Raw genomic sequence first — 25,090 nt, 5'->3', positions numbered from 1 at the left:
CCCCCGAAAGGGTTCCTGAAAAATACAGGCAAAACCGCGCTGCCGTCCTCAACACGCAAGGCATCAGTGAAGCTCTTGCAAGGGTGTTTGGCACATATGGCGTTAAAAATGCACACGTGCCAACGAACAGGCTTAATCAGAAGCTGGTACGCGTGAAGGACCCTTTAGAAAAATCAAGATTCCCCGGTGTTGCCTACAAAATTCCATGCAAGGATTGCGACGCATCCTACATAGGTGAAATCGAGAGCATGATGGAAACCCGCCTGGCCGGGAGGGTACATTAGGAACGAAAAAGAGACGCCGACCAGTCCAAACAAAACGTACTGACGTTTGGGCTTCCAGCACCGAAGCCTTGTTCACAATAAATGCATCACCAGAAGTGGGTCGTTTAAAGGGACACTGAAGTGATATGTAAACATTGCGGGATTACTAGCGCAAATTGTAGTCCGGAGTCCCCAGGCCATGTTTCGGCCACTCTAGGCGCATTTACGCGATTTTATTTAGTAGAAAAACTAATTCGAAAACGCTGTCCTCCTCTCTTTACGCTCGCCCATTTTCTGTGGCGTTTTCGTGTGACATCAGGAGGGGATGAGCTGGCAATTGGCTGCGCCACAGCTGCGCTACTGCACGGCTCCCCGGCCGACAGAGTCAGTCGGCCCAGCGTTTCGTCCGCCGGCCGCTGGCGGGTTGTCGCAATCAAGGAGGTTAAAAAAAAATTGCTTGGTCGCAATTCGTTCGCTTAGTTAAAACGAAGCCAGGACACGTTTGTGAATGGAAGAATGTGCCTTTCTTTACTTGGTTTGTTTGTACACTGTATCTAGCTCCAAGTCAAGGTCGCTTCACACAAGCGCTGCACATGCGACGCTTCGCTGACTGGTACGCCAGTAGTAAAATATAAGGCCTTTTGAAGGCGGGAGAAGAGTCAGCGAAGTCAATATAGGTACTAAGCAAATAAAATCAACTGATATTTTTACCGTACAGCGTAAAACTAGGGCGCGGGAAGCACTTTTTTGCGCTGGGCGAACAAGCACAGCGGTCAGCAGCACGACTACGCATCTGCGAACGCTTTTCCGTCTACGAAATGCAATTGCTAGACGTGAGCTACTGTGGAAACTCGGGCGACGCTTACTGCACGATCGCAGTACAACAAATAGTCACCTAAGCGGCTTAAAATGCCAAAACTAAATAAAAGTGTAAACCGGTTGTGCAATATATACCCTATAAGCAAGGCATTCGCGTCCCGCTCCGTAGCCTAGCAGTCTGGGGCGCTAGGAATTCACCGCAAATGTTTTGCGAGTCACGAGTTCGAATCCCCGCGGGTACGCGCTTTTCTTTTTTGTAAGTTAACTTTTTTGTTTTCCGCCGATGTTTTCTATACTGAGTTCACCTTTTTTGGGGCCGCAACGTTCATGGCTACACGAACTAGTTCACAAAACGCGCGCAGGCTGGCACTGGCGCGCTAGCGAGTTCTCGTTGGCGTGCTGTTGCCATAAGCACCGACTGCTTGCAGGCAGTGGGCACAGGCCAGAATGAACAGACCCTTGGCCTGGTGCGAACACGCTTTTTACGATACAGGCATGAGGGAGGCAAGCTCCAAATATGGGGGAAAAGCGCATGACATTTGGGCGTCTGCGGGTACGCGGAGGGCGTTCATGCACTGCGTAGGTCTCGGCTAGTGAATGCTACGACTACAAGCCGTCCTGGGAGGCTTATCTTGTGCATTTTACAGCCGACAACATGGCAGAAGCGCGGTACGATGATTACTGAGATATTGAGAATGCCCATCCAACAAAGCCATTGGTCCCATCCAACAAAGCCAGAACTTGGTCCTGCACCAAGTTCTGGCTCCGCTCGTCGGTAAAGGGACCACTCACATTCGTAATTCTTTCGATTTTGTCGAGAAGACTCGCACCACCGTGATCGAGAAAGACGACTTGGTGGTGTCCTTCGACGTGAAGTCCCTTTTCACGAGCATTACGATTGACCTGGCTGTCAACCTATGCACCGCTGCTCACGAGGCTGATCAGACGTTGCCCAAGAGATCACCGATGGATGTGCCAGAACTACGCAGGCTTCTAGATTTTTGCCTCAACAATACGTACTTCGTCTTTATAAGCCATTTTTACAAGCAAAGGCAGGAGACTCCAATGGGTGCCGCTATTTCGGTCACGGCGGCGAACCTGACTATGGAAGCGCTGGAAGCACGCGCGCTAGCCTCCTTTGCCCCTCAACCAAAAGTGTTCTTGCGTTACGTCGACGATTGTTTTGGCGTCGTTCAGAAAGACGCGGCGAACAGCTTGCTGGCCCACCTCAACAGTATGGAACGTGCCATTCAGTTCACGTCAGAAGAGGGGGCCGATGGCAAACTTCCCTTCCTGGACGTCCTCGTGTCTCGGCAGGGCCAGAGGCTACGTTTCAGCGTGTACCGCAAGGAAACGCACACAGGCCGCTACCTGAACTTCAACTCCGTGCACCCCGCTTCCCGCAAGACGGCTGTTGTTAGCATGCTACTGCAGCGTGCGAAAAGATTGTGCTCGAAGCCCGAGGATGCGGCGGTGGACACGGCAAAGGTACGGGACGACCTGGCTAGCTGCGGTTACCCTAGGCACTTTAAAAACGCAACGGAACGCCAACTGACCCGACGGGGACAACTGGACGTGCCTCCTGCCCCGATGAAGCGAGCTCCTGTGCCCTACCTTCCAGGAACAAGTGAATGTTTGGCACGTATCCTACGGGAATATGACGTGCAGGTGGCCCACGTTCCTGCCAAAAAGATGCGCCATGAGCTCGTGAGAGTCGAGGACCGCTTGCCCAAGGAGCGCTTCTCCGGTGTGGTATACGAGATACCTTGTGCAGACTGCAGTGGCGTGTATATCGGGGAATCAGGAAATTATAAGAATCGTCTGCAGCAGTACGCACGTGACGTAAAGAATAAAAGCGTCCGCAACAATGCTTTAGCCGAACACGCCGTCGTGAATGACCACAAGATTGATTGGGACAATGCAAGAATCGTCGCTACAGAAAAAGTGACAGCATCACGGCTACATCTGGAATCACTAATCATTCAGACCACATCTAACACAGTGAAACGTTACGACGGAAATCTAAACCCGATCTACGCACTCTCTTTGCAGCGATTATTTAAGCCCACTTAAACGACCCGCTTCTGGTGATGCAGTTATTGTGAAGAAGGCTTCCGTGCTGGAAGCCCAAACGTCAGTACGTTTTGTTTGGACTGGTCGGCGTCTCTTTTTCGTTCCTAATCCTACATAGGTGAAACTAGAAATTTTTAAAAGAATTCAATAGCACCAGAACGATGTCAAAAAAGGCAATGCAAGTTGAATTGCCTTGGCGGATCATCACCTGGCTACTGACCACCCCATCGATTAGGATTCTGCAAGCATAATCGCATCAGAGAAGCGCCTGTCGACACGACTACTTTTAGAATCACAGCATATTCAACCAACTAAAAACACGATTAACCGGTAGCGGGGTAATCTCCCCGAGATATACATGCGCAATCTGCGCCACCGAACCTATAGATAGTCGCGACCTTTCACCCCCTCTTCATTGTGAACAAGGGGCCAGTAGGGGCCCCAAGGCATCTTTATTTATTTGTTTTTGACCAGGTGAGTGCCTGCTTGTATTTCATCAATGAACCACCCTCCCCTGACGTGTTTTCGTCGAACCTTGGACTCTGTTAGGTGTCAGTGGGTTTACACAGCCAACTTGTGGGGACGCACATAAGCTCTTAACAAATGAGCTGCATAGTGGCTATGCACTAGCCATGGTTTTTATTAGTTGCCTTGATGTATATGATCTTCTGTCGCAGTGTTTTAGGTAGCTCACTCGCACATTATTCCTTTGTTTTTGGACATTGTGGAGTGTCCAATGATTATTCGTTCTATTTCTGATTTTTATTGCAACTGTAAATATGTCAGGAGTCCCGTAATGAGTTTCTGGCAGTAATAGAGCACTACTGTGTGCATGAAGGCAGTCTAAACAGAAAAATTGGCTGCCTTGCCTTTGCTTAGAGCGGCCATGCAGACAACCCACAAGTTCGGTTCATTCGACAGATTGCCTCGTTAGAATCATACTGACACCATTTTTAACGCGCACTTCACTCGAATAAGCTATATAATTAGGAAAAAGGGAATGGCCATGCGACCCACTAGCTCATTTCCCACAGCAGTACCTATGATGTCATATGTCCCCAGCTGTGCGATTGGCTGAGGCCGGCAAAAGCAAACGCAAATTAAGCAGACCTTATAAGCATGCCGAACGAGCTATTTGCGCTTAAATGCAATGCATATTCATTTTACAGCAGTAAAAATGGGGCAGTAAACAATGAAAGTTATGAAAATACGCGTACACATACAAGTACCGATGCGCACTGCTGTTGGTACGGCGTGCACTATGCTTGTTTTAGCTGCACAGCACTCCGCCGCTTTGGAGTTGGCTTGCACGGCCCTGGCCGATTGGCATAGGCGATGTTGTCTTACGTGACCCTGTTTGTCGAGGATACCTCATGTTTCACAAAACCATTACTTTCTACAGTAACGAAAACAAGCCAGGTGCAGACGCGGTCAAAAACAAAGCAATGGCAAACAACGGTTTGTGGATGAGTATGGTAGCTCCACCTGGGAGGACTGATGGCTAGCAAGGCTGCAGACCCGAGTGACGCAGTAGTTTGTTTGATTACATGCACTTATGGCTTCATTGCTGACATCCCAAAAACACACGATATGGTGGGAGAATCAGACTTTTAACCTAAATTAATTTCTCAGTGAATGAAGCGGTGGGGCACTATAAAACAGGAAATATTTCGAACGAAGCGAACTTCTATGTTGTCCGAATGGCCCCTTTAATGCACTGTATTGTATTTTTGGTTCCTGTAGTGATGTCACCATGAAGGAACCGCAGTAGACAAAGTTAATGTTAGCGCTTTACCATGCATTTTTTTTGTGTGTTTGATGGAAACAAATATAATACTCTAACCAAGGACTTTATCCGAAGCGTCCCCGTACGGGGCACCTTGAGCAATCTTGGTGACGGTACTGGCGATACCGCGGACCCCGAGCCCCCAAACATACGCTGGATCCAACCGTGGCAATGTGTTTATAGGTGGAGGGTTAGAAACCATGAACGGTGGCCGTCGGAGCCTTGGTCAAGCTCCGGCCGATGGGCTCCCTGCCTGTCTACCAGGCAGGGAGCTCCGGGACCTCTTTGACTACCAGGGTAAGGTCAAAGGAGAAAGTACCCCCGTCTCCCTGCTTTTATACTATGATATATGGCTTCCAAATTTTCCAAATCCAAAGATCGGCCCCCTAAAAGGGGCCGCACCGAAGTATCCTTTCCTCCGTTGCCAACGACGAGTTTCCGAAAGCCGGACAACTATGCTAGGTTTTTGGTAATCGAATCTGTTGATCCGTCGAACCCCCTTGCCACAAAGTCTGTCTTCCTGATCTCCAAATTTCTTGAGGGCATTGTTGGTCAGTCCTACAAAGCCAAAAAACTCAGAACAGGAGAAGTTCTTGTAGAAGTGAATAACAAGCAACAAGCTACAAATCTCTTGACTCAAACTCGCATCGCAGATCTCGACATCAGGGTCACACCCCACCGCAGCCTTAATAGCTCCCAGGGTGTGATCTCTGAGTCAGATCTAACGAATGAAACTGACACCGATCTGTTGGAAGGCCTTAAGGACCAAGGTGTGACAGCAGTGAGGCGTATCATGATTCGTAGAGATAACAAGGAAATCCTAACAAAACATGTAATATTGACTTTTGACCATTCCACAGTTCCTGAATCAGTACATGCAGGTTTCATTCATTGCCCCGTCAGGCCATACATCCCCAACCCCCGCCGGTGTTTTAAATGCCAGCGGTTTGGGCATGGCACTACCGCCTGCCGTGGTCGACTAACATGCGCCAAGTGCGCACAACACGATCATCCATCAGACAACTGCCCATCGCAAACCCTCATGTGTGCTAACTGCCAGGGGCCCCACGGGGCCTACTCTAGAACATGCGAGAAATTCAAACAGGAGAAGGAGATCATCAAGGTGAAAGCCACTGAGAACCTTACCTTCCCAGAGGTGCGAAAGAGGTTCGCCTCTTTCCCCCTGGGGAGGTACGCCGACGCAGCTCGCCGGGGGGCGGAGCGGCGTCTCGTTTCCACAGGGACCCAGTTCAGCGAGTCTGACCTGGTCCCTCCCCCGCCCCCCCCTGGGTTGCCTCTGGCAGCCCAACCCGCCACCACGCCGCTTGCTGAGGCAGCAGAGGTTGTGGTGGCAACCTCTTCCGTCGGGACCGGTGCCGCTCCCGCCTCTGTCTCCCCATCCTCCAGTGCGTTGGAGGGTACCGAGGTGATGGACACCACGGGCCCCGCACCGGTTCCCACCGCCACCGCACCGCCCGTGCCACCTCTGGCGCCCCGCACGCCCTCGGCGGTGGCGGCTCAAACGAAGGGCTCCCGAGGGGGAGCCAAGTCCGGGGGGCCCGGTCCGTCGGGCACCCCTCGGACATCCGACGACGACATGGATGTCGGGCCGTTCCTGCCTGCAACGCAGCGCAAGGAACGCGTCCCGACGCCAAAGCCTCCCGACAAGCCAAAAAAGACGAGAGTCACAGCCCCGAAAGACGGCACATAAACAAACACACACACTCCAGTAGCTCCAACACTAAATAATGGGAAGAGAAAACATAATTCAATGGAACTGTAGAGGCCTTCTTAAAAATCTTGACGATGTATACGAAATACTGCATGCTAATCAGCCAAGTGTGATGTGCCTTCAGGAGACGCATTTGAATTCCAAGCACACGAATTTCTTAAATAGGTACATGGTCTTCAGAAAGGACAGGGATGGCTGCACACACTCTTCGGGCGGTGTAGCCATAATAGCCCGGAAATCCCTAGCATGCCACCCTGTCGCTCTCAACACCGTCCTTGAGGCTGTAGCAATACGCACAATAATTTTTAATAGGTTGATAACGGTATGCTCCATTTACATTCGTCCTGATTATGCACTTCTGAGCTCTGACTTCGAGGTGCTGGTCGACCAGCTGCCCGAGCCATACATCATAACAGGCGACCTTAATGCACACAACTCTCTTTGGGGCTCCTCTAGAAAGGATGCCCGAGGTCGCCTGATAGAGAAGTTTCTTACATCTTCAGGAGCATGCCTTTTCAACAAAAAACAGCCTACATACCATAACTTAGGACACAATACATACTCGCATCTTGACTTGGCTATTGGTTCCGCAGTTCTCTTTCCATGTCTTGAGTGGGGTGTGGGCACAGACCCATATGGTAGTGACCATTTCCCCACTTCATTAACGTATATAGGTACAGGCCCGAGCAGTCCATCTTCCCATAAAAGGTTTAATGAATCACAAGCAAACTGGAGTACATTCACACAAACATCTCAACTACACCACACATCCATAAAATACCTACACGTGGAGGAAGCCGCCCAACTCGTCACGGCGCACATCCTCGATGCCGCCGAAAAGTCCATTCCCCAGGCCTCCAGTGGGTCCCGCAGCCCAAGGAGGCCCTGGTGGAACGAGGACTGCAGGCGGGCGCGAGAGGCCCAGAACAAGGCGTGGGGTGTCCTTCGCCGGTTCCCCACGTCACATAACCTCATTTCTTTTAAACGGGCAAAGGCTTTTGGGAAGCGAGTGCGTCGTGAGGCGAAAAGGGAGGGTTGGCGCTCCTTCCTCACTTCCATCAACTCATACACTGACACGCGAAAAGTCTGGACACGAATACGAAAACTAAAAGGACAACAGTCACACAGCCTGCCCCTGGTTAGTACAACAGGGGACACACTGGAAGACCAGGCTAACACACTTGCACAACACTTCGAACACGTGTCCAGTTCAGCACACTACACCAACACTTTCATTAAACACAAAGCATCATGTGAGAAGAAGTCCTTGCGAGACACTAATAAGTCGAACTCATCCTATAACACCCCCTTTTCACTTCATGAGCTGAAGGTCGCACTCGGTACTTGTAAACCTTCAGCTCCAGGTGCAGACAGGATTTCATACACAATGATACAACACTTACATGCAGACACACTTGAAACACTTCTTCACCTCTACAATAAAATATTTCTTTCGGGGCACTTCCCACGCTCTTGGAGGGAGGCCATAGTAGTGGCTTTCCTAAAGGAAGGGAAGGACCCTTCCTCTCCCGCCAGTTATCGCCCCATTGCCCTGACAAGCTGCCTGTGTAAGCTCTTCGAGAAGATGATAAACAGGAGACTCGTGTACTTCTTAGAGTACAACGGTCTTCTCGAGAGTTGCCAGGCAGGCTTCAGGGCGGGGCGATCTACGAACGATCAACTCGTTGCGTTAGAGTCGTATATTAAAGGAGCCATGAAGAGAAAACAAAAGTTTGTTTTATTCGAAAGATTAGGGGTTTCATAGTACCCTAAGCGCTTTCCCGGAAGCAAATGATGCTTTATTCACTGAGAAATAAGGCAATTTAAGCCAAAATTTTAAATCTCCCGCTAAAATTGAACATTCCGTGACGTGTACAATGGCGTCATAGCGCCGGTCCATGAAACAGATACTTAGTATGTCCACTCCATATAGCACCCACACGCAGTTCGATCGAGACGGCGGCCATTTTAAAAATACTAGTAAAACCTAGTGCACCCGCAGCCCTAGTCATGGAATCGCCTGATCCGGAGAACAAAACTCTCGCCGAGGAGCTCGGGCTTGCATTTAACAACCTCACACCACTTGAACGCTCAACGCTTCTAAGTGCACGAGCGGCAAGAGTTGTGGGATACGCGGTGGACGGGAAAGCGACCATTCCGCGATAGCCACAACAGACGAACGCCCTGCCGTCGGCACCGCTGCCTCGTCAGCGCCGTCGCCACGGACGAATACAGACTGGTACGTATGTGCCGTATTTTTATTACGGTTAATAATAGTTCAACTTCAGTAGCAGTATCGCTTATGCCAGTTAGCCGGTGTCGTGTATGGAAAGCCGTTCGCGCGAGCTCTCTGCTTCGACCAGAAAGATACGAGCGTTAATGCGCGGTGTTTACGGCATTTTTCCTCCAAGGTCAGAGCGCTTCGAACCCGAAAATTCGTCTGCGCGACGGCGAGATGTCGAGCTCGGCCAGGCGGTTGTTTCGTACGCATTGGCGCACACGCTTGCGTGTTCGTTCGGAACTTCAACCGTTTACTCCACCGTTCTTTGTCATAAAAAGAATGTGCAGTATGTTTCACGGGCATTTAGCTCGCTATGCAAACTGTAAGCCCTGCCTAACATGCGTTTGCTTTTGCCGGCCTCCGCCAATCGCAGAGCTCAGCCCATGTGACGGCATAGGTTCTGTTGCGGGAAATGAGCTGGTGGGTCGCATGACCATTCCCGTTTTTAATAATTATGTAGCTTATTTGAGCGAAGTTTGCGTTATAAGTGGTGTCGTTATGGTTCTAACGAGGCAATCTTTCGAATGAACCAAACTTGTGTTTTCTCTTCATGGCTCCTTTAAAGATGCTTACCTCCATAAGCAGTACTGTATGACAGTATTCTTTGATCTTGAAAAGGCGTACGACACTGCTTGGCGGTACGGTATCCTCAGCGATTTGAAGTCCTTTGGTATGTCGGGTAACATGTGGAACACGCTTGCCAGTTACCTCTCTGAAAGAACGTTTCGCGTGCGAGTTGGAACTGCACTCTCTAGAGTTCATGTGCAGGAAAACGGTGTTCCGCAAGGTGGAGTCTTGAGTTGCACGTTGTTTATTGTAAAAATGAACTCTCTTCGGAAGGCTCTGCCACCAACCATTTCCTGCTCAATCTATGTAGACGACGTGCAATTATCCTTTAAGTCTTGTAACCTGTCTATCTGCGAGCGCCAAGTCCAGCTTGGTGTTAACAAGCTAGCTGGCTGGGCAGATAGCAACGGTTTTAAATTTAATCCAGTGAAGTGTACTTGTGTTTTGTTTTCGAAAAGGCGCGGCATTCGGCCGGATCCAGACATCAAACTCAATGGTGTCTCAATTCCAGTCAGAAATGAACACAAGTTTTTAGGTGTAGTCCTTGACGAAAAGCTCTCGTTCATTCCACACATAAAACAACTTAAACATAAATGCTTAAAGGCCATGAATATACTCAAGGTTCTCTCCCACTCTTCATATGGGGCTGACAAACAACTTCTTTTACGTGTTTTTACCAGCCTGATAGGTTCACGATTAGACTATGGAAGCGTTGTTTATGGGTCAGCAAGTAAGACATCCCTGAAAATGCTGGACCCAGTGCTTCATCTGGGGCTCCGGTTGGCATGTGGCGCCTTCCGGACTAGCCCGGTCGAAAGCCTCTATGTGGAGTGTAATAAGTGGAACCTACAATGTCAGCGAGCATACACAGATCTTCTTTTTGCTTTTAAAATTTCATCTATGCCACACCATCCTTTTAAATCGGCTTTTTATGATACGTCTCAGACTGCACTACTCCTAAACCGACCATCGTTCTCTGCGCCCTTCTCTTACAGAGTTAGAGAGGAAGCGTCAGAGCTTTCTGTCTCCTTTTTAGACACCATACAAAGTTCTCAAACAGATTTTATAGCACCATGGCATCTCCGCCCTGTATCATGCGACACATCCTTCACACATGTAGATCAAAACCGAGCTCCCACATGTGCAATTCTGCAGCACTTCTTGTATTTGCAGCAGAAGTATCAATTTTCTGAATTTTATACGGACGCCTCTAAAACTGCCACCTCTGTGTCCTGCGCGGCGCATGGGCCCGGCCTTAATGTCACTAGAACTCTTAACAGTAATACCAGTATCTTTACGGCAGAGGCTTATGGTGTACTTCTTGTTGTTAATCATATCCTTCAAAGTCACATCCCACAATCCATTATATATACAGACTCCCTCAGTGTCGTGCGGGCGTTGTCGTCAACAAAGTCTTCAAAAAATCACGTTGTAAATCTAATAGTCAAGGGTATTATGTCGGTGTATGTACGCAAATTTGATCTGGTTCTTTGCTGGGTCCCTGGCCACAGTGGTATAGCCGGGAACGAAGCAGCGGACCGAATGGCTGCTGCTGCTACACTCTCGAATACAGTAGACATAAGCACATTACCCTACACCGACGTGAAACCACACATCAGACAACAACTTCGCAAAACATGGCAAACACACTGGAGTGAACAGACAGACAACAAGTTACACGTAATAAAACCACACTTGGGACCATACACCACCGACACACATAATAGATACACTGAAGTCGCCTTGGCTAGATTACGGATAGGGCACACTCATGCAACGCACTCGCACCTTCTCACGGGGTCTCCAAGACCTCTGTGCAGCAGGTGCGGAGAGGCCCTATCCGTGATCCACATCCTCATACAATGTAAGGCACTCGACATTACACGACGAAAACACTTCCCACAACTACACACACGACATATTCCACCACACCCGTCATACTTCTTAGGAGATGAAGCCATGTTCTCTGTTCAGCGAACCTTAAGGTTCCTTTCTGAAGTTCATTTCTTACAACTCATCTCTTATCACCCATAGTTTTACCCCTGGTCCTATACACCAGCCACCGTATTTATTTTTTAACCACTCACGTTCTTCACCCTGGCCCTTTACACCAGACGTGCTCATAGTATTTAACTGACTTTATCCGATTTCCCTCCTTATCTAATAACTTTGTATTTGGCGCTCTTTGCCCATGTCGGCCTTGCGCCATTAAACTTAAGCCATCATCATCATTATCCGAAGCGTTCCCAACGTTTCGGAACCTACTTGGCTCCTTCATTAGAACTGTCTATGTTTGACCAAGAGCAATAGTTCTACATATAAACAATTTTTTTGTTTGCTGCAGCGGATCAGAGGCTAGGGCACAAATAGGGGGTAGGACAGCTAGATATCTGTTCATCTTTCGCCGGCTTGCTTGGGTGTGACAACTGTATCTAGTTGTCAATTTCAATTTGTTGTGGTCAGTTTTTCTCAACTAAATTATAGCTTTTTTAAAGATTATGGAAGGTTTTGTGGGCCTAAAGGGTTGCCGCATTGCATGTTTGGCCTATGTAGCGTTGAAAGCGGATATTTTGCTTCAAAGTGGAATGTTGGCCTAGCATCATGGTCCTGTGGTTGCTGCTCACTTTCATTCATGCCATTATTTTTTTATATTATCACTTAAAATTAAAAGTTAACCAATCTGCTGTCATTTTAATTTTGTCACCTGCTTTATACTTTCTTTTTTTTTCAACTGTCTGTAAGGAGTGACAATTCGTCTTTTTATGATACCAAGGCATCGGACTGTGCTAGTTGGTACATGTTTGAATGGATGAAAAACCAGCGGAAAACACAGGGTACGGAAGAGAACGACAGGATAAGCTTGTCCCGTTGTTCTCTTTTAACTGTGTCCTGTGTTTACCGCTGGTTTTTCATCCATTCAATTTTCATGAATTTGTTGAACAGTGATTAGTTTAATTGCTCAAGCAATTTTTGGCTTGAAGGTTCCCTGTAGCATTTATATAAGTGCTCTCTGCTCTTTTTTTACCCAAGACCCCATTACCAGCCTTAATGAGATTGTCTTTTGTAGACATGAAGTTGAAATAAATATTTGTTTGCATTGCTTTGCATATTTTGAAAGAATTGCTTGCTCACTTTCTTTCAACCCTGTTTCTTAATCCTGCTTAAAGCATTTTTCCATGTTTATTTTTTTTCAGAACCAGGAAGGGTGCTCATCCTCGGTTCTTGCTGAAGCACCAGTATCTGTACTTCACACGTGAGCTTTGAACCCGCAGTAATTATGGTATGAAACATTTTACCAGTATTAGCTTGCTTTGTACATGTCAAAGCTCTCGACAGTGTAGTACATTGTCTGGTGTAGTGCACAATCTCTCTATAACAGCACCCGCTGGGTGCTGTTGTAGAGAATAATTTTGTGGCTATAATACTTGAGATTATTCTAAAATGTACATCAAATACTAGTAAGAATAGCTCTCTAAATTGGTGGCCATTTTTCTGGTGGAGGCAGAAAGTGAAAATGCCCATGTGTGGAGATTTAAGTCCACAATAAATATCCCAAAGTTGCCAAAGCTAATCCAGAGCCCTCCTCGCGGTGCACTTAATATCCCATGTGCAGCTTTGTGTAAAAACAGCCAGAAATGTATGATCAATTTAAATTGATTTTAATGTTTCTAAATGCAAGTATTCTAAGTTTAAGCTGCCTTATTTAGTAAAATATTTTCTAACAATTGCATAGCTACCAAAGGTTTACAGAAAAGCTTTCATTGGTTATGCACCTTCTCAGCGAAACAAAAATGTCATTAAGAAAAGCAGAAAAAACCTAAATATGGAAAGTAGCAACACTAAAGCTGCTAATAAAAAAGATGCTAAACGTTTTATCGATAATATTGCTGATTTTATTTCTAGTCAACTCTAAAAAGGGCTATAGACGGGTTTGATGGTTCCCATGACGCACCTCGTAATACTAGACGAAACTAATGGGCACTGGCTGTTGGCTTTTCATTTGCAACATCGAAAAATGACCCCACATCCACCAGCAGGGACATAATGCAAGGCACCATGCACAAGCTAGACTCATGATAAAATACTGCTATAACAACAATGTCATCACATTTCAACCAGGGAACTCATATGCATTGTTCTGTGATGTTTACAGTTCTTGGTATTGCTATGTGGGGTCATTTTTCATGAAGCAAAAAGAATAATGTAAAATAAAATAAGTGGCAGTGGCGACCCAACTTTTATAGGTAGAATAAAGCCACAGTACGTAGGGAAGTATACATATTGTATTTGGTCTGCCTTAATATTGAGCTTTTCTGCTCAGCTCAAGAATAAGGCACTAAACATTGCGAGTAGCTACCGTGATTGGAAGTTTGATGAAATGCTGAGAAGCCAAGGGTTTTAAGGTTCAAAGAACTTTTGTGCAGTTGATCTGTTGCACGCCTACTTGCTTTCACTGCATAACACGTTTATGCTGTGCAGTGAAGCTCGAAGGATGTGCGCTGCAGTTTAGCAAAATGAACATAAAATTGAATTTTTAACACCGTTTCGAATAATCAACATCCTCTAATGATACAACTTCTGTACTGCGATTTGGCTGTAATATTATACTTTATAAATGGATGTTTCAAAAATCGGTGGGTCAAAAAGTTCAAGTAAATTATCAGCTGACATTGAGCTTTAATGGAATGTCTCATAGAACGGAGCTTGGAAAGCACGAATGTTTCATACCGTAATTGTGTGTCATACTGTGCCATATGTGGCTGCACACCTGCTGCGCCATTTGTGAACCGAGGATGATGCACCCTTTGTGTACCCCTTTAGGTGGGTGCTTTTGCAGGAAAAGCTCCTACCTATGATATTTTGGGCAGAAAAGGGTGCTCCTGCGGCGAAAGAATCCAAGCACCCTAAAGGGTGTGCTTGGATTCTGGCGGTACTTGTCCGTGCTAAGCGCATGATATGGTTTGGACATTCCAAGCTCTAGCCCGCCGAACGCAAAGTAATGCCTTGACTCCAACGCGAGTGCTTTTAATAACAACTTTGATGACACCACTGTTGAGAATCGGTTGAAACGGAGCAGGCGACGCACGTCGGTGTTATATTTTTCTTCGGCGTGCGGCCGCAGTGGCACGAGCCGCGCGATCAGCCATGTTCGTGGCTATTTCAGTGTTGCCAAACGAAGAAATTGACAGCTAAACTTTTCAATGAATACCGGCTATAGGATGGGTCAAAGATAAATGTTCTTTATAGTTCAGACTGCTGTGTCCACCTCATTGCATTCGGAGGGAAGGAAGTTCATAATTGCTTGTATCTTAATATTGGGTATGTGCTTGGCTGTAAAGTTTTAAGGGAAGTTGCCAAAATGTTTATTAATAGACACCTCAATCATAGTTTATGGTTGTGAATTAGTTTTAGTCTCAGGATTCATGCACAGAATTTTGCAAACATTCTTGTTTCTTTTTTTGTGTTGCAACATTTACTGTCGATTGTAAAAGTTTGTTCGGGAAACGTGGTTTCATTCGGCTTGAGTCTCAAGATTTTTGACACAAAAGAAATTTTGCAATTTATGGTCAATAGAACTTATAAATGTGATTGTCTGCCTTTTAAAAAAGTTGTGACGACAAATACCAATACAAGTTCTCTACGGGTGCACATCACATGGGATATTGTTTTTGGAAGCTACCACCAGAAAACATGATTGCAATTGTAGTGGGGGTCCAGTTCTGTCTAGTTGTATCACTTGAATGCTAATGTGTAGTGAGCACACTGATAACGGTTTTCAGTGGTCCCTCTAGTGCACCAATGTTGTGATCGTCACGTGCATGAAATTGTGAAGTTCTATTATTTCTTCTTTTTTGGTTCAGACTACTACGTATTTTTTTGTGTGTCATGTCAAGTTAACCGATATTTCAAGATATCCGAGTTTGATGCCACGAGGGATCACTGTATATATAACTTAAAATTGTGGCATTAGTCATAAATTGTTGCATTTCATTTACTTACAGAGCCTCCAGACATACACCTGTCGCCATGAATTGCATTAGGACACCTTGGTGATAGGTCGCAAGCCTCCAAGGCTATGGTGATGACATGCGCAACACCATGGTACTGCGCATGCCATCACCTTTAAATAACGGTGTGAGGATGCTCAACACCCTTTATTTAGGGTGTTGAGCGTCCTCACCACCCTTTAAGGGTGTTGAGCGTCCTCACCACCCTTTAAGGGTGTTGAGCATCCTCAACACCTTTTTTTGTTCTTACACCCTTTTTTCGTCCGTACACCCTTTTTTTGCGAAAACGCCTTTTAAAGGTGTTAGCCATGGGACAAGGTTTTTACACCCTTTTCGGCCAAAAAGGGTGTAAAAAAGTTTAGTGTGACTATTGACTAATAAAACTTGATATAAGCGACCTAATATTTATTTATTTGTTTATTGTGAGGGAGTGTTTTTTTAATTGGCGTCATAGTTAGCGCAAAAACATTACCAAATGGCAACAATGAGTAAAACTGTTCGACGAAAACGGCGCGGAGCGTTCACCCTCGGCGGCCACCGCGAGAACTTCACCGTCGAATTTCGCTGCATGGAGGTTGGCCTTACACGTTGGCCAACCATATCCACCACCTAGCACCACCATCATGGGTGCCAACTCCCCCCGAAGATGACGCTCACACCATCATTCAGAGCCTTACAATGTACACTCTCTTCGGATAATAGACGTCAAACGCCTCAACGGCACCAATATAGTCCCAAGTACTATTTCTAGGACCACTTGTCGCATACTGGATTCGCTACCACGGAGCTATACTGCGCTGTTACCCCTTCAAGCGCAAACAAGAAGCTCGTTTTGCTTGCTGGCGTAAGGATGTATATCCCAACCCGTCACCTACCCCAGACTGGCCCACATGTGGCATCCGTGACCCACAACCCAGCCATCCATTGTGCTCCATCCTGCATCCTCTGTGGGACGGCTCACCTCACTGGAGCCGCTGGATGCCCTAACCCATACCTGCCAGGTTTGCCGGGATGGCATTAGGGAGATCTTAGTGTGGGGGGGGCCGGGAGTAGCTACAACAGAATGGGTAACTTTACACACATTTTTTTTATTTGCTTAACACAAAGCAGGAAATGAACTGTTTCTTCGTCGTACAAACTACCAAGAAGCTAGACCACTCAAATGTTCGATGTGGCTGACAAGTCCTGGAAATAGTACTGCAAGTGCATTACAAAACAGCAGGAACTGAACTGTTTTGTTGTTTCGTCTAAGCTAACAACTGGGGACTTGCTAAATCTTCAGAACCGCCGTCCAGAACAGCCGTGCTCCTGTGTAAATGAAAGCGGCGGCAACGGCGCTACGTTTCTATAAACAGTAAACTAAGTTAACTATCAATGGGTCGAACAGGTTCACCATCTACACATGGCCGACTACGCTTTTTAAGCACTTCACTGATAACAATGCCAATTGGTGTCGCGTTGTATTGTCAGGTATACCTCCCTCACATTGTGGCCACACTGGAAAAAAAGATTTGGCCAAAGACGGGTGCGTTTTCGGGAGATTTTTGTTTCGGTCGTACAATCGTACAAAAGCATGAAAATTCGGGAGTCTCCCGGAAAATTCGGGAAACCTGGCAGGTATGCTAACCGGTTCCAGCCACGACGGAAACCACCACCATCCTTCTTCGTGGCCTCCGGAACCACAGAGAACCAACTGGCGACCAATACCTCCACAACCCTTCCGAGGACTATACTAGCTCTCCACCAGTGGTCACTGACAAGCGAACCTACAGCGAGGCAGCTCAGCGCATCTTCACCAACCCAACCGCTACGCCACGGTTAGAGGTTAGCTCCCAGGGCCTGCCACTACACCCTTCCCACACTTCTCCCTTTCAAATGCCCTCTCTGAATAACATAACAAAACAACAGCACCACTCAAACAGATAGTCTTTACTCCGTCAGGAAAACGCAAGGCTAACACAAGGAAATCACGCTCTCAAACAACTATCACAAACCACCACCCCCTCAACCCAAGCTTGCAATAACCCCCAAGATACACAATCACCACCCCTTAAGCGTAAGGCAACCCCCGCTGATTCAATACCTGCCGTTGACCCATCAACACCTCATCAACCCCCCACCGTCCTACAAGATCTGCACACCGCAATTCGTGCCGGAATGCACGACATGCACTCTTCCCTCCGAACGCAGGTAACCGACCAGATTGTGGCACTGCAACAATCCGTGCATGAGTTCCACAAAGAAGTCTGACAATGGATGCGCACCATAAGCCCACACATGCAAGACATAATGGTACACGATATAGGGCCTACTACCAACATTCCCATTACCATTGATATTGATGATGATCAAGGCCTCTAACAACCTCATTGTATGACAATGGAACCAACCTCCAAGCACTCATCTCCACGCTTCAGTCACCCCCCACGCTTCCAACACATCCCGGAACCTCAGACTTCCTAAAATCCACATACTAAACATTTACAGTCCCCCGAAGAGTTGACATCTAGACTTTGGAGCACTTTTTCGACAGGCTCTTCACAAGGCAAATACCATCCCCTACTCGTTCCAGGAGACTTCAATGCTCCTCATATTGCCTGGGGATATCCCCGCACGACAAAGAAAGGCAGAATTCCCTGGGAAACCATCCAACCTTACGATTTACTACTTAAAACGAACCTGACCTTCTAACACGCATGGTCAATAACGATTCCACCCCTGACCTCGCCCTGTCTCATCTTCAAGGCCCGGCCACATGGCAACCGGCCCTCCACACTCTCGATAGTGATCATTTCATTAGTGAGCTCAACACTAGCCTTCGCACATCCGGACATGAGGCTCCAATGCAAACAACCATATCGGATTGGGACGCTTTTTGAACACAAAGCCAACTTCTCCCACCCCCACAAGACACCACCGAAACCGCCCTCGAAGAAGGGGTTACTAGCCTCATAAAGGCCAAAGAACACCAAAGAATCATCGATCCCGACACGTCACGTGGACTGCAAAATGGTTCACATATGAGAAACTTACACTAGTATTGAGAAACGATAGGGGAAACATAAGCAGCGCAAACAACTTCGAAACAGACTTCAAACCCTTCGCCAACAAACCTCCGAGCATGCCAACTACCTGGCCCATACTAGCTAGATGCACGTTTGCGAGAAAAACTCAAAGGTCAGCTGTCTATGCGTCGCACCTGGGCCATTCTACGCCACCTAATCGACCCGACCAAGTCCCGCATGTACCACAACACTCGCATTACACAACTCCTGCATAATCTCAATCTATCCCAAGAAGACATAATCCGACGCCTCAAAACCACACACATAACCCAGCTCCCTCTATCCCTAACAATCGCCCCATATGCCCAGGCTCCCCTAACTCGATTCCGGATGCCGCCATAACTCGAGAGGAAGTTCAAGGTGCACTACTCATGCTTCGCCGACACACATCCCCGAATCCCGATCGCATAACCAATAAAATACTACACCTTGACGACTCCTCACTCGACCACCTCACTGAAAATGTTTAACGCACTGTACATGAGGCACGCTCCCCACAAAATGGAAGCATTCAGACATAACGTTTATACCTAACCCTGACAAACCCCTGGACATTCCCAACTTACGATCAAATATCCCTTGCTTCGTGCCTCGGAAATCTTCTTGAGCACATCATCCACACACGTATGACTCTCCATCTCGAAGCACACTCACTCTTTCCTCCGAACATGGTTGCTTCAGACAAGCCCTATCCACTCACGACGCCCTCATTCGAATTCACCGATATCATACAGAACCCCCCGGCCAAAGAAAACTTCCTATTGTAGCCCTAGATCTGCACAAAGCCGTCAATCACGTACAATATGAGGCCAGCCTACACACCATCAGCACACTCAACCTCGGTAGAGCATACATCCACTGGCGGATCCAGAGAGGGGTCCGGATTTCCTGACTCCCCCTTAATTTTTGGTGCCAAGAAGCTGACCCCTAAGGTCGTATAAAAAGTTTAGTCGATTATTTTTTATAACTTTCATTTTCGGTTTTCCGAAATTTCGGTGAATAAAAAAGTCTACTATTCTCACACTCCTTATTATCACCATCATCATCATCACCGACAGAAGCTGACCCCCCTCTCAGAAAAAACCTACATCCACCGCCCTGCATACATCTATATCTAAAACTTCCTCACAAATCACACCGCCTCCCTACGCTTATGCACAATTATGTCAGATTCGTTCCCCATGCCCAGCCGCGGAACTCCACAAGGAACCGTTCTCTCTCCACTACTTTTCAACTTAGCCGTTCTTCCCCTTGCACACGCTCTAAACAAAATTCCCTCACTTAAAAACACAATGTATGCGGATCACATCACACTCTGGGTCCCACATGGTAGCTACACACTCGTAGAGAACACTCTTAGAAGGAGCTGCTACGTCTCGCAATTAGCGCTACAATCTGGTCTCACCTGCTCCACTCGCAAATCCCAGCTTCTCATACTCCCTCCCCCACATCCCGCACGTCTTCTAACACTCCCATACTCATTCAAGTTCATGACCAACCAGTCCCCCAAACTCAACAACTGCGCGTCTTGAGCCTGCACATACACGCCAAGCGCGCCAACGCACTATTAACCTGCTTCGCACACACACTGTACAGACACTAGGCCTCTTAAAATGCATGTCCGCACGCAGAAATGGCCTCACGGATCTCGAACGCTTACAGCTTTTGCAGAGTTTCATTGTCAGCCGTTTCTGCTACCACCTCCCATACATCCCACTCACCAACACAAACACTGTGCTTGGACGCTCTGCGAAGCAGGGCGTCCAAGGACAGGTCAGCACTACACCTACCTCCACACACACCTTCGCAACGATTCAGCTCCCTATAGGCTCACATAACACCATCTCAGAACTTGCACATATATATACAACGTCACAATGCATGCGCATCTCTCAATCACCTACAGGCCGAAACATCCTCCAGAATATAAACATGAATCCCCCTCTTCCTCTTTGCGATGGCACACACATCCCGGGCCACCTGCATTCCTTGGTATACACATCCGTCCCTTCCCTCGAAATATGAACCCCACCTTCCACCGGAGCACACACATCCCGGGCCACCTGCATTCCTTGGTATACACATCCATCCCTTCCCTCGAAATATGAACCCCACCTTCCACCGGAGCCATCGTCTGGCCGGCGCTCGCGCTCACAGCTCAAAATACCCTCCCAATGAGTTCACGACGTACGTCGACGGAAAAGCCTATCCAAACCGTTCCGCTTTCGCCCTAGTCGTAACGGGCGCACCTACTACGCAACCAATGACATGCACACCATACACACCAAATCACCAACCACTACCGAGGAGGCGGCCAGTGCACTTGTCCTCGCGCATCGACCAGCGCCCCTCGTCGTGCTATCAGGTTAGCAGACGGCGATACGGAACTTTCAACCCCCCCCCCCCCACCACCAACCCGTGTCACTATACTCGGTGACAACTTAAGAACGGCACCGGAAGTTGCCGCTGTGCATTTCACCGGAGCCGGATGTTTCTACGCGCGGCGCAAGTAGGGCGTTATTGGTAATATTTTGAACATGGCGTGAGCCGTTCCCGTGATTTTTTGGACTTAATATGCTTATAAACGACTCCAGTGACGACAAACAAACTGCGTGAGACAAGGCAGACGATATCACGCATTCATAGCAAACCCCTTTCAAAACGCGCGCGCACTGACGTCACGGGTCCGGCGCTTTGGCGGAGTGATACACTACATGAGGTGGTGCCGTTCTTGAGTTGTAACCGAGTATAGTATCGGAGTCCTTCAATGCTTGAAACTCCTGGCCGGTCATGAAACCCCCGGTCATGAAACTCCCGGCCAAGTTTCGTACGGGGACAAAGGCTACCGCGAGGGGCGCCACCGCAGATCGGAGGGCATCGGTCGGCCGCCGCTGCTCTGTAGCCAGACCGGCAGGCAGGAACGCAAGAGCAGCATGCCCGCTCCCACGAAATCTTTTCCCCACTCGCAAAATGAAAGTCCATTTGAGCGGCCCACGACACGTAAAGCGAAAGCGCACTGCTGATAAGGCGGCGAGCGTCTGTTTTATCTTACTCCGTGGTCCGTTCCCTGCCAAATGCGCTCCGACCACGCCCCCGGCTGCCCTCCGATCAACACCAGCGCCGCGGCGCGGCAGCGTACGAAGCTCTCCCACAGCGTGACGGCGAAGTTTCATGACCAGAAAGGCATTGAAGGACTCTGCTAGTATGAACTCCGGCCCATACTGGGATAGGTGCTAATGAGGCGCACATCAACTTGCTCGAGCTGCAGTTCTCCGGGCTCCCGCTTCTTTTACACCTATGCACGGCGTCCCTAAGCTGACCCGATCAGCCCTTCTTACTTATCGGGACATTGCACAACACTACCGGCAGGAGCGTACCACCTCCTCATCCATCACTGACACCGCAGGCCACCCACATATGGCGCCTGCTGCAGACACACACTTTACCCCATGCACAGCAACTCGTACACTCACACCCACATCAATTCTCCTTCCCCCCCCCCCCCCCCCTGCAATTAATGCGGCGCATTGGACACTCACTATCACTCCTTATGTGAATGTCCAAATGCCCCCTTCCCCCCCCCCTACCCCTTCCCACTAGGAGCATGCCTTGGGAAGCTCGGATATTGGCGACGACCCGGGCTCTGGTAGTCGCGGAGGCCCTGTGGCCTTCCGCCACCCCCTCTCCCTGAGCCCTTTGGTGTCAATAAAGTGCTTTCCTCCACCTCCTCCTTCATGGCACTCGCCGTAGTTACAGGGGAAGCCAATTATTCCTGGTTTACTTACGACAGAGATAGCTTAGACAACGGCTGAATGGTGCGAGTGCCCGCTCAGCGTATTTAAAGCGAAGCTCTAGCGTTCTCACTGTTGCCGTCTGTAGCGCGGAAACGACCAGGTGAAAGAAAAAAAAAACGCTCCCCGTGGTGGGAATGGAACCTGGGTCCCTCGCGTTATGAAGCCGGCGTCTATCCGACTGCTACATTTTTTTTCCTTTAATGCGCTGAAATTTTAGAAAAACGTTAGAAAAACTCAGACAAGACATTTAACACACAACATCAACACTAACAGACAGCAAAGGGTAATGACATCAGCCTAACAAAGATCGGCACCATTTCAAAACTCAGGCAAGCAAACGCACGCATTTAAAAGAGGCAGCCACTCCGGTTAATCGCTCTGCGAAGCATAAACACTCCGCACCAACGCCGCCTGTTCCCGAAAAATGCACTCCGTCGGCCTAGGAGGATCCGCATGCCGATCAGTCATGCGGCACTTCTACAACCTCAGTTCGAATCCGACTGCTACATCTCGATTTCGACCTGGTCGAAGCGGTTCAGAAAACTCAGACGACCACTAAATAATCCGCCACGAGAAGCTTCGCGTTGAACCACCGTCGTCGTTAGACGCAGTGGTGCATGATTTTTTGTACCGTGTAAACTTCTAATAAGCGTAGACACTTTCGTGTCTGTGCTGGCTGTTAGCTTACGGTTTTCATGACGATCATTTCTGAGCACACTTGCCGTTTTCTGTTGTGACTGCACACATGACTTCAACGGATTAACCGGTTAAAAAAATAATCGCAACTAAAGCATTAATCGATTAATCAGAAGGTTAATCGATCTATCGCCGATCCCATACGTTTAACTTGTTCACCGTACTATTACTCCACATAGCCACGGGCATGGACATGGTAGAGCGCAGAAGGTATCTATGATTTTGCACGGTGGTTCCCGTCGCATTCGCTCTGCCAATGAAAAAAAAGCCATTCGGAATAATTATATCGTTAACACACTACGCTATCCTTTCACTACCCTCTCCTTCCCTTCTCACGCACTGGGTTGTATGCAGGTACGCTCCCTGCCGAGCTCAAAAATATTAGTGGGCTTCCTCTCCGTTTTCTTTCCCTCAAACCGCACAAACAACAAGTGAATCAATTGCGCTCATTGGCGGATCGAGGGGGGAGGGGTACGGATGTAAGTAATGACCCCTCCCTCAATTTTTGAATATATACCCCCAAGACGATGACTCCTCAGGTCGTATAAAAAGTCTAGTTGGCGATCTTTTTTATTTCTTGAATTTTTGCTTTTCCGAAATATCGGTGAATAAAAAAAGACTCCCCCTCCTCCTCCTCATAATCATAATTATCATCACTGATGGAAGCTTACCACCCCCTCAGAAAAAACCTGGATCTGCCCCTGATTGCGCTTCGCGTTAGCAACTGGGCAACCGCGGCGTGTCGCGATCGCCAGAATCCCAGTCACTGGCACGAACACAATTTCGGCCTCAGCAAACGGTTGTTTTCATACACGCACGTTTTCGCTGTGTTACTTTCGGCCATACCACCGGCGTGCTTTTTCCGTTGGTTATTTCAAAAGCACATCTTCCTTGAATGGGTGCCAACGGCCTACAACCCCTAGTTCCCGTGTGATGAAAGCGCCGCGACAAGCCTAACTCAATGTGAACGTAGCATGTGCGGGCGACAGCCACAAGGGCCAAGATATAAAACGAGCGACGCGACAGCGACAGAAGGAGCCCGGCGGATCGTTATTATCCTGTCGCTTGTCGCTGTCGACAACACTAGTAGATTCCCCCGCTAAGTTATGCTATTCGCGCCACTCGCGCACTATCGCTCATGTGAGCCAACATGGCGCCCGAGCTAAGAAAGGCTTAACGGGAAAAAATCCTACGCCAGCTCGGACCTCCTTCACAGCATGGACTCATATGCCGCGCTTACAGTAATCTATGCAATTTTGTCATCATCTCGTTGTGTGATTTTTTTTTTTTTTTTTTTTACTGAGCGACTACACTACGTCGCCCAGCCTTCAATCCTGGTTGCGTGGGCGAAGGTCCGCGTCTCGTGGAATGTCGCGTTTACGGATACGGGGGCGAACCCCAAGAACAAATCTTGCTGCACTTACCTGACTTGGCACGACGAAAATCATAACGCAGAAGCTTGACTACCGCGAGAAAACACTGCCCGAAATCCACCAAGAACACATGGAAAGTCACGAACGCCGCGAGTGTCAGGCACGTCACGTTTCAGTTGAGGAGTTCGATGCGTAGAACCGAAGCGGGACGCCCGTCCATTCGATGTCCGACGTGGTACGCGGTTCTTGCGCCACAACTTGTGTCAATGTCCACCAGACTACGCACCTCAATCACGAGTAACAAACGCTGCGCTGATAAGCGACAAGGCGAGAACCCCGGCCACAGAACAGGGAGGAAGATGGCGTGGCCGACTCGGGGTCCGGACGGCGAGCGCGCCGAAAACGTCTGCTGCCAGCGCCACACGGCGGCCGACTTTGCAAACTCACGTAACGAAACCACAGCGGAGCGGCAAGGAGTACCGTTATCGTCTGCTCGTTCTGTATCGAGCTTGTGATCTTTACACGCAGTTCTTTTTTTTTTTTTGGGGGGGGGGGGGGGGGGGGGACAAGAAGAGAAATTCGAACCTGGTGTTGAAGCTACTTATCTCCACACTGTAGAAGAACTAGTTCCGG

General features: G+C 48.3%; 1 long non-coding RNA gene across 1 annotated transcript in view; it reads right to left on the bottom strand.

The window, feature by feature from the left end:
* LOC144164107 (uncharacterized) overlaps window positions 1-24,855 on the bottom strand; it is a 189,152-nt gene extending 164,297 nt beyond the window's left edge. Inside the window, exon 1 of the long non-coding RNA XR_013321057.1 lies at window positions 24,509-24,855. This is a non-coding gene — a long non-coding RNA (uncharacterized LOC144164107). The remainder of the gene's footprint in view (window positions 1-24,508) is intronic.
* Between the last annotated feature and the right edge of the window lie 235 nt (window positions 24,856-25,090).

The sequence above is a fragment of the Haemaphysalis longicornis genome, unplaced genomic scaffold, assembly GCF_048455015.1.
Source record: "Haemaphysalis longicornis isolate Haplotype H1 unplaced genomic scaffold, Haemaphysalis longicornis Haplotype H1 scaffold_1, whole genome shotgun sequence".
Classification (NCBI taxonomy): domain Eukaryota; kingdom Metazoa; phylum Arthropoda; class Arachnida; order Ixodida; family Ixodidae; genus Haemaphysalis; species Haemaphysalis longicornis.
Note: the sequence above shows the minus strand (reverse complement) of the source record. Positions and strands in the feature narration are given on the sequence as shown.